Raw genomic sequence first — 16,052 nt, forward strand, 5'->3', positions numbered from 1 at the left:
AGGCAAGAATACTGGAGTGGGAGTTCCCATCACCAGGGGATCTTCCCAAGCCAGGGATCGAACCCAGGTCTCCTGCATTTTAGGCAGGTTCTTTACCGTCTGGGCCACCAGGGAAGCATAGGAATACTGGCCTGAGTAGCCTATCCCTTCTCCAGGGGATATGCCCACCCAGGAATTCAACCGGGGTGTCCTGCATTGTAGGCTGATGCTTTACCTGCTGAATTTTCCCAGGTTTGGCCCTATGTGAATATGGGATGGTGCCAGCATGTGCCTGATTGGTTACACCCAGGACTAACCAGGGATGGGGGTGTGTTTTCCCTGGTTAAAGTGAGCGAGCGTTGTGCAGTTGTGTCCAACTCTTTAGGACACCATGGATTATAGCCTGACAGGCTCTTGTGTTCATGGAATTCTCCAGGCAAGAATACTTGGGTTGTGGAGTTCCCATAGCCAGGGGATCTTCCCAACCCAGAGGATGAACCCAGGACCTCTCTCCTTTCAGGTGGTTTCTTCCCATCTGAGCCACCAGGAAAGCCTAGGAATACTGGCCTGGGTAGCCTATCCCTTCTCCAGGGGATATGCCTGACCCAGGAATCCTAACCAGGGTGTCCTGCATTGTAGTCTGATGCTTTACCTTCGGAGGTTTCCCATTTCGACCCTATGCAAATATGGGATGGTGCCAGCATGTGCCTGATTGGTGGCACCCAGGACCAATCAGGGAAGGGGGTGTGCTTTTCCTGGTGAAATAGAAAGTTGCACAGTTGTGTCCAACTCTTTAGGACTCCATGGGTTATACCCTGAGAGGCTCTTCTGTTCATGAAATTCTCTAGGCAAGAATACTGGAGTGGGAGTTCCCATCGCAGGGTGTATTCCCAACCCAGAGGTCGAACTCAGGACTCCTGCATTTCAGGTGGTTTCTTTCCATCTACGCCACCAGGGAAGCCTAGGAATACTGGCATAGGTAGCCTATCGCTTCTCCAGGGGATATGCCCAAACCAGGAATCCAACCTGCATTGCAGGCTGATGCTTTACCTGCTGAGGTTTCCAGGTTTGGCCCTATGCCAATATGGGGTCGTGCCAGCATGTGCCTGATTGGTTACACCCAGGACCAATCCGGGAAGGGGGTGTGTTTTCCCTGGGTAAAGTGACAGTGAAGGTTGTGCACTTGTGTGCAACTGTTTAGGACCCCATGGATTATAGCCTGACAGGCTCTTGTGTTCATGAAATTACCAGGCAAGAATACTGGAGTGGGAGTTCCCATCTCCAGGGGATCTTCACAACCGAGGGATCGAGCCCAGGTCTCCTGCATTGCAGGCGGAGTCTTTACTGTCTGAGCCACCAAGGAAGCCTAGGAATAGTGGCCTGGGTAGCCTATCACTTGTCAGGGGATATGCCAAACCCAGGAATCCAACCGGGGTGTCCTGCATTGTAGGCTGATCGTTTAACCGCTGAGGTTCCCCATTTCCGGCCCTATGCAAATATGGGATGGTGCCAGCATGTGCCTGATTGGTGGCACCCAGGACCAATCAGGGATGGGGGTGTGTTTTCCCCTGTGAAAGAGAAAGTTCCTCAGTTGTGTCCAACTCTTTAGGACTCCATGTGTTATACTCTGAGAGGCTCTTGTGTTCATGGATTTCTCCAGGGAAAAATACTGGAGTGGGAGTTCCCATTGCCAGGGGATCTTCCCAACCCAGAGGTTGAACCCTGAACTCCTGCATTTCAGGTGGTTTCTTTCCATCTGAGCCATAAGGCAAGCCTAGGAATACTGGAATAGGTAGTCTATCGCTTCTTCAGGGGATATGCCCGACCCAGGAATCAAACCGGGGTGTCCTGCATCGTAGGCTGATGCTCTACATGCTGAGGCTTCCAGGTTTGGCCGTATGCAAATATGGGATGGTGCTAGCTTGTGCCTGACTGGTTACACCGAGGACCAATCAGGGAAGAGGGTGTGTTTTCCCTGGTGAAAGAGAAGTTGTTCAGTTGTGTCCAACTCTTTAGGACTCCATGGGTTATACCCTGACAGGCTCTTCTGTTCATGCAATTCTCCAGGCAAGAATACTGGAATGGTCTGTCTGATCCACCACAGAAGCGTAGGAATACTGGTACAGGTAGCCTATCCCTTCTCCAGGGGATATGCCCGACCCAGGAATCCAACCAGTGTGTCCCACATTGTAGGCTGATGCTTTAACCACTGAGGTTTTCCGTTTCAGCCCTATGCAAATATGGGATGGTGACAGCATGTGCCTGATTGGTTGCACCCAGGATCAATCAGGGAAGAGGGTGTTTTCCCTGGTTAAAGTGAGAGTGAACGCTGAGCAGTTGTGTACAACTCTTTAGGAACCCATGGGTATACCCTGACAGGCTCTTGAGTTCATGGAATTTCCAGGCAAGAATACTGGAGTGGGAGTTCCCATCGCCAGGGGATCTTCCCAACCCAAAGGTCGAACTCAGGACTCCTGGCTTTCTGGCGGGTCTCTCCATCTGATCCACCAGGGAAGCCTAGGAATACTGGCATAGGTAGCCTATCGCTTCTCCAGGGGATATGCCCGACCCAGGAATCCAGCCGGGGTTTCCTTCACTGTAGGCTGATGCTTTACCTGCTGAGGTTTCCAGGTTTGGCCCTATGCAAATATGGGTTGAGGCCAGCATGTGCCTGATTGGTTACATCCAGGACCAATAAGGGATGGGGGTGTGTTTTCCCTGGTGAAAGAGAAAGTTGCTCAGTTGTGTCCAACTCTTCAGGACTCCATGTGTTATACCCTGACAGGCTCTTGTGTTCATGGAATTCTCCAGGCAAGAATACTGGAATGGGAGTTCCCATCGCAGGGGATCTTCCCAAACAAGGGATAGAACCCCGGTCTCCTAAAATTTAGGCGGGTTCTTTAACTGTCTGAGCCACCACGGAAGCCTAGGAATACTGGCCTGGTTAGCCTATCCCTTCTCCAGGGGATATGCCTGACCCAGGAATCCAACTGGGGTGTCCTGCATTGTAGACTGATGCTTTACCTGTTGAGGTTTCCAGTTTTGGCCCTATGTAAATATGGGTTGAGGCCAGCATGTGCCTGATTGGTTACATCCAGGACCAATCAGGGAAGGGCGTGTATTTTCCCTGGTGAAAGAGAAATTGGTCTGTTGTGTCCAACTCTTTAGGACTCCATGGGTTATACCCTGAGAGGCTCTTCTGTTCATGGAATTCTCCAGGCAAGATACCTGAGTGGGAATTCCCATCGCCAGGGTATCTTCCCAACCCAGAGGCTGAACCCAGGACTCCTACATTTTAGACGGGTTCTTTACCGTCTGAGCCACAAGGGGAGCCTAGGAATACTGGCCTGGGTAGCCTATCCCTTCTCCAGGGGATATGCCCGACCCAGGAATCCAACCGGGGTGTCCTGCATTGTAGGCTGATGGTTTACCCTCTGAGGTTTCCCATTTCGGCCCTATGCCTATATGGGATGGTGCCAGCATGTGCCTGATTGGTTACACCCAGGACCAATCAGGGAAGGGGGTGTGTTTTCCCTGGTTTAAGTGAGTGAGCATTGCGCAGTTGTGTCAAACTCTTTAGGATCCCACGGATTATCGCCTGACAGGCTCTTGTATTCATGGAATTCTCCAGGCAAGAATACTTGAGTTGCGGAGATCCCATCGCCAGGGGATCTTCGCAACCCAGAGGATGAACCCCAGAACTCTCCATTTCAGGTGGTTTCTTTCCCTCTGAGCCACCAGGGGAGCCTAGGGATACTGGCACAGGTAGCCTATCCCTTCTCCAGGGGATATGCCCGACCCAGAAATCAAACCGGAGTGTCCTGCATTGTAGGCTGATGCTTTACCCACTGAGGTTTCCCATTTTGGCCGTATGCAAATATGGGATGGTTCTAGCATGTGGCTGATTGGTGGCACCCAGGACCAATCAGGGAAGGGGGTGTGTTTTCCCCTGTGAAAGAGAAAGTTGCTCAGTTGTGTCCAACTCTTTAGGACTGCTAGCGTTATACCCTGAGAGGCTCTTGTGTTCATGGAATTCTCCAGGCAAGAATATGGAGTTGCAATTCCCATCACCAGCGGATCTTCCCAACCCAGAGGTCGAACCCAGGACTCCTACATTTCAGGCGGTTTCTTTCCATCTGAGGCACCAGAGAATCCTAGGAATACTGGCATAGGTAGCCTATCCCTTCTCTAGGGGATATGCCCGACCCAGGATTCAACCCGGGGTGTCCTGCATTGTAGGCTGATGCTTTACCTACTGAGGTTTCCAGATTTGGCCCTATGCGAATATGACATGGTGCCACCATGTGCCTGATTGCTTGCACCCAATACCAATCAGGGAAGGGGGTGTGTTTTCCATGGGTACGGTGAGAGTGAACATTGCGCAGTTGTGTCCAACTCTTTAGGACCCCATGGATTATAGCCTGACAGGCTCTTGTGTCCATGCAATTCTCCAGGAAGAATACTGGAGTGGGAGTTCCCATCACCAAGGGATCTTCCCACCTAGAGGACGAACCCAGGACCACTCCATTTGAGGCGGTTTCTTTCCCCCTGGGCCACCAGGGAGGCTAGGAATACTGGCACAGGTAGTCTGTCCCTTCTCCAGAGGATATGCCTGACCCAGGAATCCAACCGGGGTGTCCTGCATTGTAGGCTGATGCTCTACCTGCTGAGGTTTCCAGGTTTGGCCCTTGCAAATATGGGATGGTGCTAACCTGCTTAGTTACACCCACGACCAATCAGGGTAGGGGGTGTGTTTTCCCTTGTTAAAATGAGAGTGAACATTGCGCAGTTGCATCCAACTCTTTAGGAACCCATGGGTATACCCTGACAGGCTCTTGTGTGAATGGAATTCTCCAAGCAAGAATATTGGAGTAGGAGTTCACATCGCCAGGGTATCTTCCCAACCTAAAGGTCGAACCCTGGACTCCTGCATTTCAGGCGGTTTCTTTCTGTCTGAGCCACCTGGGACGCCTAGAAATACTGGCATAGGTAGCCTATTGCTTCTCCAGGGGATATGCCCGACCCAGTAATCCCACTGGGTGCCCTGCATTGTACGCTGATGGTTTAACCGCTGAGGTTTCCCATTTCGGCCCTATGCAAATATGGGATGGTGCCATCATGTGCCTGATTGGTTACACCCAGGACCAATCAGGGAAGGGGGTGTGTTTTCCCTCGTGAAAGAGAAAGTTGCTCAATTGTGTCCAACTCTTTAGGACTCCATGCGTTATACCCTGACAGACTCTTCTGTTCATGGAATGCTCCAGGCAAGAGTACTGGAGTGGGAGTTCCCATATCCAGGGGATCTTCCCAACCCAGAAGTCGAACCCAGGACTCCTGCATTTCAGGCGGTTTCTTTCCGTCTGAGCCACCAGAGAAGCCTAGTAATACTGGCATAGGTAGCCTATCGCTTTTCCAGGGGATATGCCCGACCCAGGAATCCAACCGGGGTGTCTTGCATTGTCGACTGATGCTTTACCTGCTGAGGTTTCCCATTTGAGCCATATGCGAATATGGGATGGTGCCAGCATGTGCCTGATTGGTTACACCCAGGACCAATCAGGGAAGTGAGTGTGTTCCTTGGTGAAAGAGAAAGTTGCTCAGTTGTGTCCAACTCTTTAGGAACCCATGGGTTATACCCTGACAGGCTCTTGTTTTCATGGAATTCTCCAGGCGAGAATACTGGAGTGGGACTTCCCATCGCCTGGGGATCTTCCCAACCGAGAGGACGAACCCAGGACCTCACCATTTCAGGCGGTTTCTTTCCATCTGAGCCACCAGGGAAGCTTAAGAATACTGGCATAGGTAGCCTATCGCTTCTCCAGAGGATAGGCCCGACCCAGGAATCAAACTGGGGTGTCCTGCATTGTACACTGATGCTTTACCTGCTGAGGTTTCCAGGTTTGGCCCTATGCAAATATGGGATGGTGCCAGCATGTGCCTGATTGGTGGCACCCAGGACCAATCAGGGAAGGGGGTGTGTTTTCTCTGGTTAAAGTGAGAGGGAACCTTGCGCAGTTGTGTCCAACTGTTTAGGAACCCATGGGTATACCCTGACAGGCTCTTGTGTTGATGTAATTCTCCAGGCAAGAATACTGGAGTGGGAGTTCCCATCACCAGGGGATCTTCCGAACCCAGAGGTCGAACCCAGGACTCCTACATTTCAGGCGGGTTCTCTCCATCTGAGCCACAGGGAAGCCTAGAATACTGGCATGGGTAGCCTATCGCTTCTCCAGGGGATATACCCGACCCAGGAATCCCACCCAGGTGTCCTGCATTTTAGTTTAATGCTTTACCTGCTGAGGTTTCCAGGTTTGGCCCTATGTGAATATGGGATGGTGCCAGCATGTGCCTGATTGGTTACACCCAGGACCAATCAGGGAAGGGGCTGTGTTTTCCCTGGGTAAAGTGAGAGTGAACCTTGTGCAGTTGTGTCCAACTCTTTAGGACGCCATGGTTTATAGCCTGACAGGCTCTTGTGTTCATGGAATTCTCCAGGCAAGAATACAGGAGTTGATCGCCAGGGGATCTTCCCAACCCAGAGGACGAACCCAGGATCTCTCCATTTCAGGCAGTTTCTTTCCATCTGAGCCACCAGGGAAGCCTAGGAATACTGGCCTGGGTAGCCTATCCCTTCTCCAGGGGATATGCCCGACCCAGGAATCCAACCAGGGTGTCACGCATTGTAGGCTGATGGTTTACCCGCTGAGGTTTCCCATTTCGGCCCTATGCGTATATGGGATGGTGCCAGCATGTGCCTGATTGGTGGCACCCAGGACCAATCAGGGAAGGCGGTGTGTTTTCCCTGGTGAAAGAGAAAGTTGCTCAGTTGTGTCCAACTCTTTAGGACTCCATTCGTTATACCCTGACAGTCTTCTGTTCATGGAATTCTCCAGGCAACAATACTGGAGTGGGAGCTCCCATCGCTAGGGGATCTTCCCAACCCAGAGGTTGAACCCTGGACTCCTGCATTTCAGGCGGTTTCTTTCTGTCTTAGGCACTAGGGAAGCCTAGGAATACTGGCACATGTAGCCTATTGCTTCAGGGGATATGCCCGACCTAGGAATCCAACCGGGGTGTCCTGCATTGTAGGCTGATGCTCTGCCTGCTGAGGTTTCCAGGTTTGGCTGTATGCAAATAATGGATGGTGCTAGCATGTACCTCACTGGTTACACCCATGACCAATCAGGGAAGGGGGTGTGTTTTCCCTGGTTGAAGTGAGTGTGAATGTTGCGCAGTTGTGTCCAACTGTTTAGGAACCCATGGGTATACCCTGACAGGCTCTTCTGTTCATGGAATTCTTCAGGCAAGAATACTGGAGTGGGAGTTCCCATCACCTGGAGATCTTCCCAACCCAGAGGTCGAGCCCAGGACTCCTGCATTTCAGGTGGGTTCTCTCCTTCTGAGCCACCAGGGAAGCCTAGGAATACTGGTATAGGTAGCCTATCGCTTCTCCAGGGGATATGCCCGACCCAGAAATCCCACCCGGGTGTCCTGCACTGTAGGCTGATGGTTTACCCGCTGAGGTTTCCCATTTGGCCCTATGCGAATATGGGATAGTGGCAACATGTGTCTGATTGGTTACACCCAGGACCAATCCGGGAAGGGGGTGTGTTTTCCCTGGGTAAAGTGAGATTGAACGTTGCACAGTTGTGTCCAAGTCTTTAGGACCCCATGGATTATAGCCTGACAGGCTCTTGTGTTCATGGAATTCTCCAGGCAAGAATACTGGAGTTGATCGCCAGGGGATCTTCCCAACCCAGAGGACGAACCCAGGATCTCTCCATTTCAGGCAGTTTCTTTCCATCTGACCCACCAGGAAGCCTCGGAATACTGGCCTGGGTAGCCTATCCCTTCTCCAGGGGATATGCCCGACCCAGGAATCCAACCAGGGTGTCATGCATTGTAGGGTGATGGTTTACCCGCTGAGGTTTCCCATTTTGGCCCTATGCAAATATGGGATGGTGGCAGCATGTGCCTGATTGGTTACACCCAGGACCAATCCGGGAAGGGGGTGTGTTTTCCCTGGGTAAAGTGAGATTGAATGTTGCGCAGTTGCGTCCCAGTCTTTAGGACCCCATGGATTATAGCCGGACAGGCTCTTGTGTTCATGGAATTCTCCAGGCAAGAATACTGGAGTGGGAGTTCCCTTCGCTAGGGGATCTTCCCAACCCAGGGATCGAATCCAGGTGTCCTGCATTGCAGGCGGGTTTTTTTTTACCGTCTGAGTCACCAAGGAAGCCTAGGAATACTGGCCTGGGTAGCCTATCCGTTCTCCAGGGGATATACCCCACCCAGGAATCCAACCGGGGTGTCCTGTATTGTAGGCTGATTCTTTACCAGCTGAGTTTTCCCAGGTTCGGCCCTATGCAAATATAGGATGGTGCTAGCAATGTAGCTGATTGGGTACAACCAAGACTAGAGGTTCTCCCTCAGGTCCTTGACTTCCCCTTTTAATGCCCTTCCCCCCTGCACCACCTCCCCGCCTACCACTTGGTTCCATCATGTTGGACTCCCTATTTTTTCTGTCTACCTGATTCCTCCCTTTGCTTCTTGTATCCCCTGATCTCTCCAACAGGTCATTCCTACTGGTCAAAATCATATATATCTTTCTACATTCTTTTCAAATGCCATCTTAAATGTAAAACTTTATTTTTATTTCATTGATGTATAATTGATATATAACATTATTTTCAAGTGTACAATACAATTTTTTGATACTTGTATTAGTTGAAAAATGATCACCATAAGTCTAGTTAACATCTGTCACCATACATAATTACACGATTTTTTTCTTGTGATGAGAATTTTTAAGACTTATTCTCAGCATCTTTCTCATATGCAGTGCAATATTATTAACTGTCGCCGTACTGTACATTATATTGCCAAGGACTTTACATATAGTTTTCGGTATAAAATATAATTGACGGGAAAGTATAGAGATTTCTCATATTTTCCTCTGTTCTGCACCTCCATAGCCTCCCCCATTATCAATATCACACCCCAGAATGATACAATTTTTTTTAAGGAATGATGAACCTACATTGACAAATGATAATCACCCAAAGGCCATAGTTTACAGCGTTGTAAATTTTTATCGGTTTGGACAAAAGTATAGCGACACATATCTATTATTGTGTGTGTGCTCAGTCCGTCAATCATGTTCAACTCTTTGTGACCCAATGGACTGTAGCCCACCCGGTCGGGTGGTTGCCTTTTCCTCCTCCAGCAAATCTTCCTGACTCAGGGGTCAAACCTGCATCTCCTGTGTCTCCTGCATTGGCAGTTGGATTCTTTACCACTGTGCCACCTGGGACACCTCTATATCCGTTACTATAATAATCATAAATAGTGTATTCACTGCCCTAAAAATCTATGCTTTGTCTATTCCTCTTTCTCACCCCTAGAAACAACACATTTTTTTAAATCGTCTTTAATTTTGCCTTATGCAAAATGTTGTGTGGTTTGAATCATACAGTATGCGTACAGAGGATTCCCTGGTGGCTCTGCCTGCCAAGCAGGAAATGTGGATTCAATCCCTGCATCAGGAAGATCCCCTCGAGAAGGAAATGGCAACCCACTCCAGTATTCTTGGAGAAGAGTGGACAGAGAAGCCCAGAGATGTTGCAGAGTTGTACACAACTGAGGATGCACAAGGATTATACAATGTGTAGTCTTTTCAGTTTGGCTTCTTTCACTTAGTAATTATGTATTTGTTTCTTGATAACTCATTCGTTTTTTAGGGGTGAATATTCCTTTGTCTGGATGTACCTTTTGCCTTCAGTCTTTCCCAGCATCAGGGTCTTTTCTAAATGAGTCGTCTCTTTACACCAGGCAAAGGGAGAGCAGGGTGCCAGAGGATAAAATAGTCAGCATCACAGTCTCAATGGACACCAATTTGAGCAAACTTTGGGAGACGGTGAAGGACAGGGGAGCCTGTTGTGCTGCAGTCCGTGGAGTTGCAGAGTTGGATGTGACTTAGTGACTGAACAACAACAACAACAACTGGATGTATTACAATTTATTTATCCATTCACCTACTGAAGGACACCTCTGTTGCTCCCAAACTTTGATAAGTATGAATAAAACTTCTATAAATATCCATGGACTGGTTCTTTCATAGACATATGTTTTCAGCTCCTTTGGGTAAGTGCCAAAGTGTGTGATTGCTGAATCATTTGATAAAAGCATGTTTAGTTTTGTAAGAAACCGCCAAACTGTCTTCCAAAGTGTCTGTACCATGTTTCGTTCCTACCATCAATGAATAAAAATTCCAGGGAAAAACACACCTTTCCCTGTGTTTCAGTGCTCTGCATTTTGGCCATTCCAATAGGTATATAGTATATCTTATAGTCATCTTAATTTCCATTTCCATGATGACATATGATGTGAGGAATCTTTTCATTTGCTTATTTGCCATCTGTATATCTTCTTTCATGAGGTGTCTGTTCAGATCTTTTGCCCATTTTAAAATTGGGTTGTCGGTTTTTTTATTGTTAACTTTTAAGTGTTCTTTGTATTTTTTGGATAATGGTCCTGTATCAAATGTGTCTTTTGCAAATATTTTCTCCCAGTCTGTGACCTGTCTTCTAATTCTCTTGATACTGTCTTTTTCAGAACAGAAGTTGTTGATTTTAATGAAGTTCAGCCTATTAATTATTTCTTTCTTGAATCTCATTTTTGGTGTTTTATTTAAAAAGTCATTGTCATACTCAGTGTCATCTATGTTTTCTTATATTATCTTCTGAGTTTTAGGGTTTTGCATTTTACATTTAGGTCTATGATCTATTTTGTTTGTTTTCTATTTTGAAATATTCTTGTCTTAATTTTTTTCTACAATTGCAATGATAAAAGAATTTTTTAAAGTTGATTCCTGAGTCCAGAAAACATCTCTCTTTTGATAGGTCCCTGAAAACATGGATTTCATTTTACTCTGTGTTGAAGGCTGCTAGGCCCTTGCAGTCTGCCACTTTAGGAAAATAGTCCTTTATTCTCTCCGAGCATGAAAGTGTTCAAAGGCCCATTTCTCCTGCAAGACAACAGCTTAAGTACAGAGGAAGGAGCAGTTTGGAAACTACTGAATGTAGAGTATAGTCCACCAGGAGCAGTTCTTCCCAGGTGTGGCTGGAGAATCATTGTGCTGAAGGAGGTAGAACAGGATGGCAGAGGATTTTTATAATTTTCTTCCTACTACCTTTTAAAATATATTTTTTTGTTGAGATATAATTGACACATAATATTGTGTAAGTTTAGGTATAGAATATGTCATTTTGGTCTGTTTATATATTACAGTATGATTACCACCAGTTAGCTAACAGCTCTATAACATCACATAATTATCTTTTTTTTTTTTTTTTGTAGTGAGAACAGTATTTTTCAGTCATGAGAAAGAAGAAGTCTTGCCATTTGTGACAACACTGATGGACCTTGAGGGCATTACCGAGAGGTATGTCAGGCAGAGAAATACAAATATTGTACAATATCACTTGTATGTGGAATATTAAAAAAAATCTAAAGCAGAGTAGAATGGTGATTATCAGAGACTGGAAGTGGAGGAATTGGGGAGATGTTGTTTCAGAGTACAAACTTGCATCTAGTAGATAAATAAGTTCTGGAGAATTAATACATAACATAGTGATTATAGACAATATTATTGTATTATAAACTTTCCAGTTACTAAGAGACTAGATCTATGATCCATTTAGAGTTATCTTTTGTGATGGCTACTCAAATACATCTTCATGGAGACTTTTCAGATTAGCCTCTCCCATGAGATGTACATGATTTTACCCTCCAAGCTATCAAACACCTATTTTTTTCTTCTCTCATGATTGGGGGTGACCATATAATTTATTGTTTGAAGGGGGACACTTTCCAAAGTGAAAGAGTGTGCTACTGATAGTTACATCAGTATGATAGACACTAACTGGAACTGTCCTTATGGACATGTTAATTATAGTATATGCTTTATCTTATCCATATTGTTCAGTTCAGTTCAGTTGCTCAATTGTGTCTGACTCTTCGTGACCCCCATGGACTACAGCACACCAGGCCTCTCTGTCCATCACCAACTCCTGGAGTTTATTCAAACTCATCTCAATGGAGTCGGTGATGCCATCCAACCATCTCACCTTCTCTTGCCCCCTCCTCCTCCTGCCTTCAATCTTTCCTATCATCAAGTTCTTTTCAAATGAGTCAGCTCTTCACATCAGGTGGCCAAAGTAATGGAGTTTCAGCTTCAACATCAGTCCTTCCAAAGAACACCCAGGACTGATCTCCTTTAGAATGGACTTGTTGGATCTCCTTGCAGTCCAAGGGACTCTCAAGAGTCTTCTCCAACACCACAGTTCAAAAGCATCAATTCTTCAGTGCCCAGCTTTCTTCACAGTTCAACTCTCACATCCATACATGACTACTGGAAAAACCGTAGCCTTGACGAGACAGACCTTTGTTGGCACAGTAATGTCTCTGCTTTTCAATATGCTGTCTAGGTTGGTCATAACTTTGCTTCCAAGGAGTAAGCATCTTTTAATTTCATGGCTGAAGTCACCATCTACAGTGATTTTGGAGCCCCCAAAAATAAAGTCTGACACTGTTTCCACTGTTTCCCCATCTATTTCCCATGAAGTGATGGGACCAGATGCCGTGATCTTAGTTTTCTGAATGTTGAGCTTTAAGCCAACCTTTTCACTCTCCTCTTTGACTTTCATCAAGAGGCTCTTTAGTTCTTCTTCACTTTCTGCCATAAGGGTGGTGTCATCTACATATGTGAGGTTATTGATATTTCTCCTGGCAATGTTGATTCCAGCTTGTGCTTCATCCAGCCCAGCATTTCTCATGATGTACTCTGCATATAAGTTAAATAAGCAGGGTGACAATATACAGCCTTGACGTACTCCTTTTCCTATTTGGAACCAGTCTGTTGTTCCATGTCCAGTTCTAACTGTTGCTTCCTGACCTGCATACAGGTTTCTTAAGAGGCAGGTCATGTGGTCTTGTATTCCCATCTCTTTCAGAATTTTCCAGAGTTTGTTGTGGTCCACACAGTCAAAGGCTTTGGCATAGTCAATAAAGCAGAAATAGATGTTTTTCCGGAACTCTCTTGTTTTTCTGATGATCCAGCGAATGTTGGCAATTTGATCTCTGGTTCCTCTGCCTTTTCTAAAACCAGCTTGAACATCTGGAAGTTCATGGTTTGTGTAATGTTGAACCCTGGCTTCAGAATTTTGAGTATTACTTTACTAGCATGTGAGATGAGTGCAATTGTGGGGTAGTTTGAGCATTCTGTGGGATTGCCTTTCTTTGGGATTGGAATGAAAACTGACCTTTTCCAGTCCTGTGGCCACTGCTGAGTTTTCCAAATTTCCTGGCATATTGAGGACAGCACTTTCACAGTATCATCTTTTAGGATTTGAAATAGCTCAACTGGAATTCCATCACCTCTACTAGCTTTGTTCATTGTGATGCTTCCTAAGGCCCACTTGACTTCACATTCCAGGATGTCTGGCTCTAGGTGAGTGTTCACACCATCGTGATTATCTGGGTCGTGAAGATCTTTTTTGTACAGTTCTTCTGTGTATTCTTGCCACCTCCTCTCAATATCTTCTGCTTCTGTTAGGTCCATAACATTTCTGCCCTTTATTGAGCCCATCTTTGCATGAAATGTTCCCTTGCTATCTCTAATTTTCTGGAAGAGATCTCTACTCTTTCCCATTCTATTGTTTTCCTCTATTTCTTTGCATTGATCACTGAGGAAGGCTTTCTTATCATTTGTGAATGTAACCAAAGGATATCATAAACTTCCAAGGATTTTGTTACCTCCTTGGCAGCATCTTCCTCTTTTCTGAAGTTTTTAGCACAGTATTTTGAATGTGCATTAGAGCCGTCTTTTTTAAAAGATATTTTGACTGTACCATGTGGCATGTGGGATCTTAGTTCCCTGACCAGGGACTGAACTCACACCTCCCTGCAGTGGGGGCATGGAGTCTTAACCATTGGACCACCAGGGAAGTCCTAGAAGCCCTCTTATCTAAAATGATTCTACCTACTTAGTTAATTGAAGAAGTCAGATGAAAAAGAATATTAAGTAAACATGATATATACTTAAGCATACTTTTTTCTCAAAACATATGAATGTTCAGTTATTCACTTATGTTTTGATCTAGGACCTCTCAAGTTGTTTGAGGATGAACTCATTGACTAGTGTTCCATAAACTTTTTTTTTTTTCAGAAACTCCACCTATAAGTATCAGCTCTGATTTTCAAGGCAATTTCCTTGAAGTAGAGATACATTCTAAAGATACTTGCAAAGTAGTAAGTAATAGTTCTCTCCTTACTTTTCGAATTAAAAAACATATAATCATATAATATTTAATAACTTAACCAATAAATATACAGTTCAATGTTATTAAACACCCTCATAATGTTGTGTAGCCATCACTATCTATCTTCATAACTTGCAAAATGAAACTCTATACCCATTAAACAATAACGCCCTATACCACGCTTCCCCTCAGCTCTGGCAACTACCATTCTATTTTCTATCTCCGTAATTTTGATTACTGTAAGTATCTCTTATAAATGGAATTATACAGTACATAGTTGCCTTTTTGCGAGTTATTTGTTTCACCTAGCATAATATCTTCAAATTTCATCTCAGTTGTAGCATGTCAGAATTTCCTTCCTTTTAAAGGCTGAATAATATTTCACTGTATGTGTATTCCACATTTGCTTATGCGTTCAATCTGTTGATGGACACAAGTAGCCTCCACATTTTAGCTGTTGTGAATAATACTGTTAAGAACATGGTGTACACATACCTCTTTGAGACTACTTTTAGTTCTTTTGGGTATGTATATACAGAAGTGAAATTGCTGGATCATACGGTAATTCTAATATTAAAGATTTTTTTTGAGCCGTGCTGTTTTCCACAATGACTACTGTTTTACATTCACATCAGGAGTATGTTGTTCATTTGCTTAGTTGTGTCCAACTCTTTGCGACCCCATGGACTGCAGCACACCAGGCTTCCCTGTTCTTCACAATCTCCTGGAGTTTGCTCAAACTCATGTCTATTGAGTAGGTTATGACATCCAACCATCTTATCCTCTGTCAGCCTCTTCTCCTCATGTCCTCAATCTTTCCCAGCATCAGGGTCTTTTCCAATGAGTCCACTCTTTGCATCACGTGGCCAAAGTATTAGAGCTTCATCTTCACCATCAATCCTTCATATGAATATTAAGGGTTGATATCTTTTAGGATTGACTGGTTTTATCTTCTGGCTGTCCAAGGGACTTTTGAGAGTCTTCTCCAGCACCACAGTTTGGAAATATCAATTTTTCAGTGGTCAGCCTTCTTTTTAGTCCAGCTCTTGCATCCATACATGACTACTAGAAAGACCATAGCTTTGACTATGAAACCTTTGTTGGCAAAGTCATGTCTCTGCTTCTTAATATGCTGTCTAGGTCTATGATTACACAATGTCTAGTTAGAACTGAACATGTCTAGGTTTGTCATTAGATAATGTCTAGTTAGAACCAGGTCTAGTTAGAACCATACATGGAACAATGGACTGGTTCAAAATTGGGAAAGGAATACATCAAAGGTGACTGTTGTCACCCTGCATCTTTAACTTATATGCAGAGTACATCATGTAAAATGCTGGGCTAGATGACTCACAAGTTGGAACCAAGATTGTTGGGAGAAATATCATTAACCTCAGATATGCAGATGATACCACCCTTATGGCAGAAAGTGAAGAGGAACTAAAGAGCCTCTTGATGAGGGTGAAAGAGTTCAGAGAAAAAGCTGCTTTAAAGTTTAACATTCAAAAAATGAAGATCATGGCATCCAGTCCCATCATTTCATGGCAAATAGATGGGGAAACAATGCAAACAGTGACAGACTTTATTTTCTTGGGTTCCAAAATCACTGCAAATGGTGACTGCAGCCATGAAATTAAAAAATGCTTGCTCCTTGGAGGAAAAGCTATGACAAATGTAGTTGTTGTTTTTCATTTGCTCAGTCCTGTCCAACTCTTTTCAACACCATAGACTGCAGCACACCAGTCCTATCTG

General features: G+C 45.3%; 1 protein-coding gene across 25 annotated transcripts in view; it reads left to right on the forward strand.

The window, feature by feature from the left end:
• IL1RAPL2 (interleukin 1 receptor accessory protein like 2) overlaps positions 1-16,052 on the forward strand; it is a 1,479,614-nt gene that overhangs the window by 16,984 nt on the left and 1,446,578 nt on the right. For 13 of the 25 annotated variants that reach the window (XR_009493477.1, XM_059883624.1, XM_059883625.1 and 10 more), the window contains 4 exons: positions 7,257-7,363; positions 9,811-10,122; positions 11,338-11,422; positions 14,207-14,289. The gene's annotated coding sequence lies outside the window, so the exon portion shown is untranslated. The other 12 variants (XR_009493478.1, XM_059883629.1, XM_024988506.2 and 9 more) reach the window with 5 other exon arrangements.

Source organism: Bos taurus, chromosome X (genome assembly GCF_002263795.3).
Source record: "Bos taurus isolate L1 Dominette 01449 registration number 42190680 breed Hereford chromosome X, ARS-UCD2.0, whole genome shotgun sequence".
In the NCBI taxonomy this organism is placed as follows: domain Eukaryota; kingdom Metazoa; phylum Chordata; class Mammalia; order Artiodactyla; family Bovidae; genus Bos; species Bos taurus.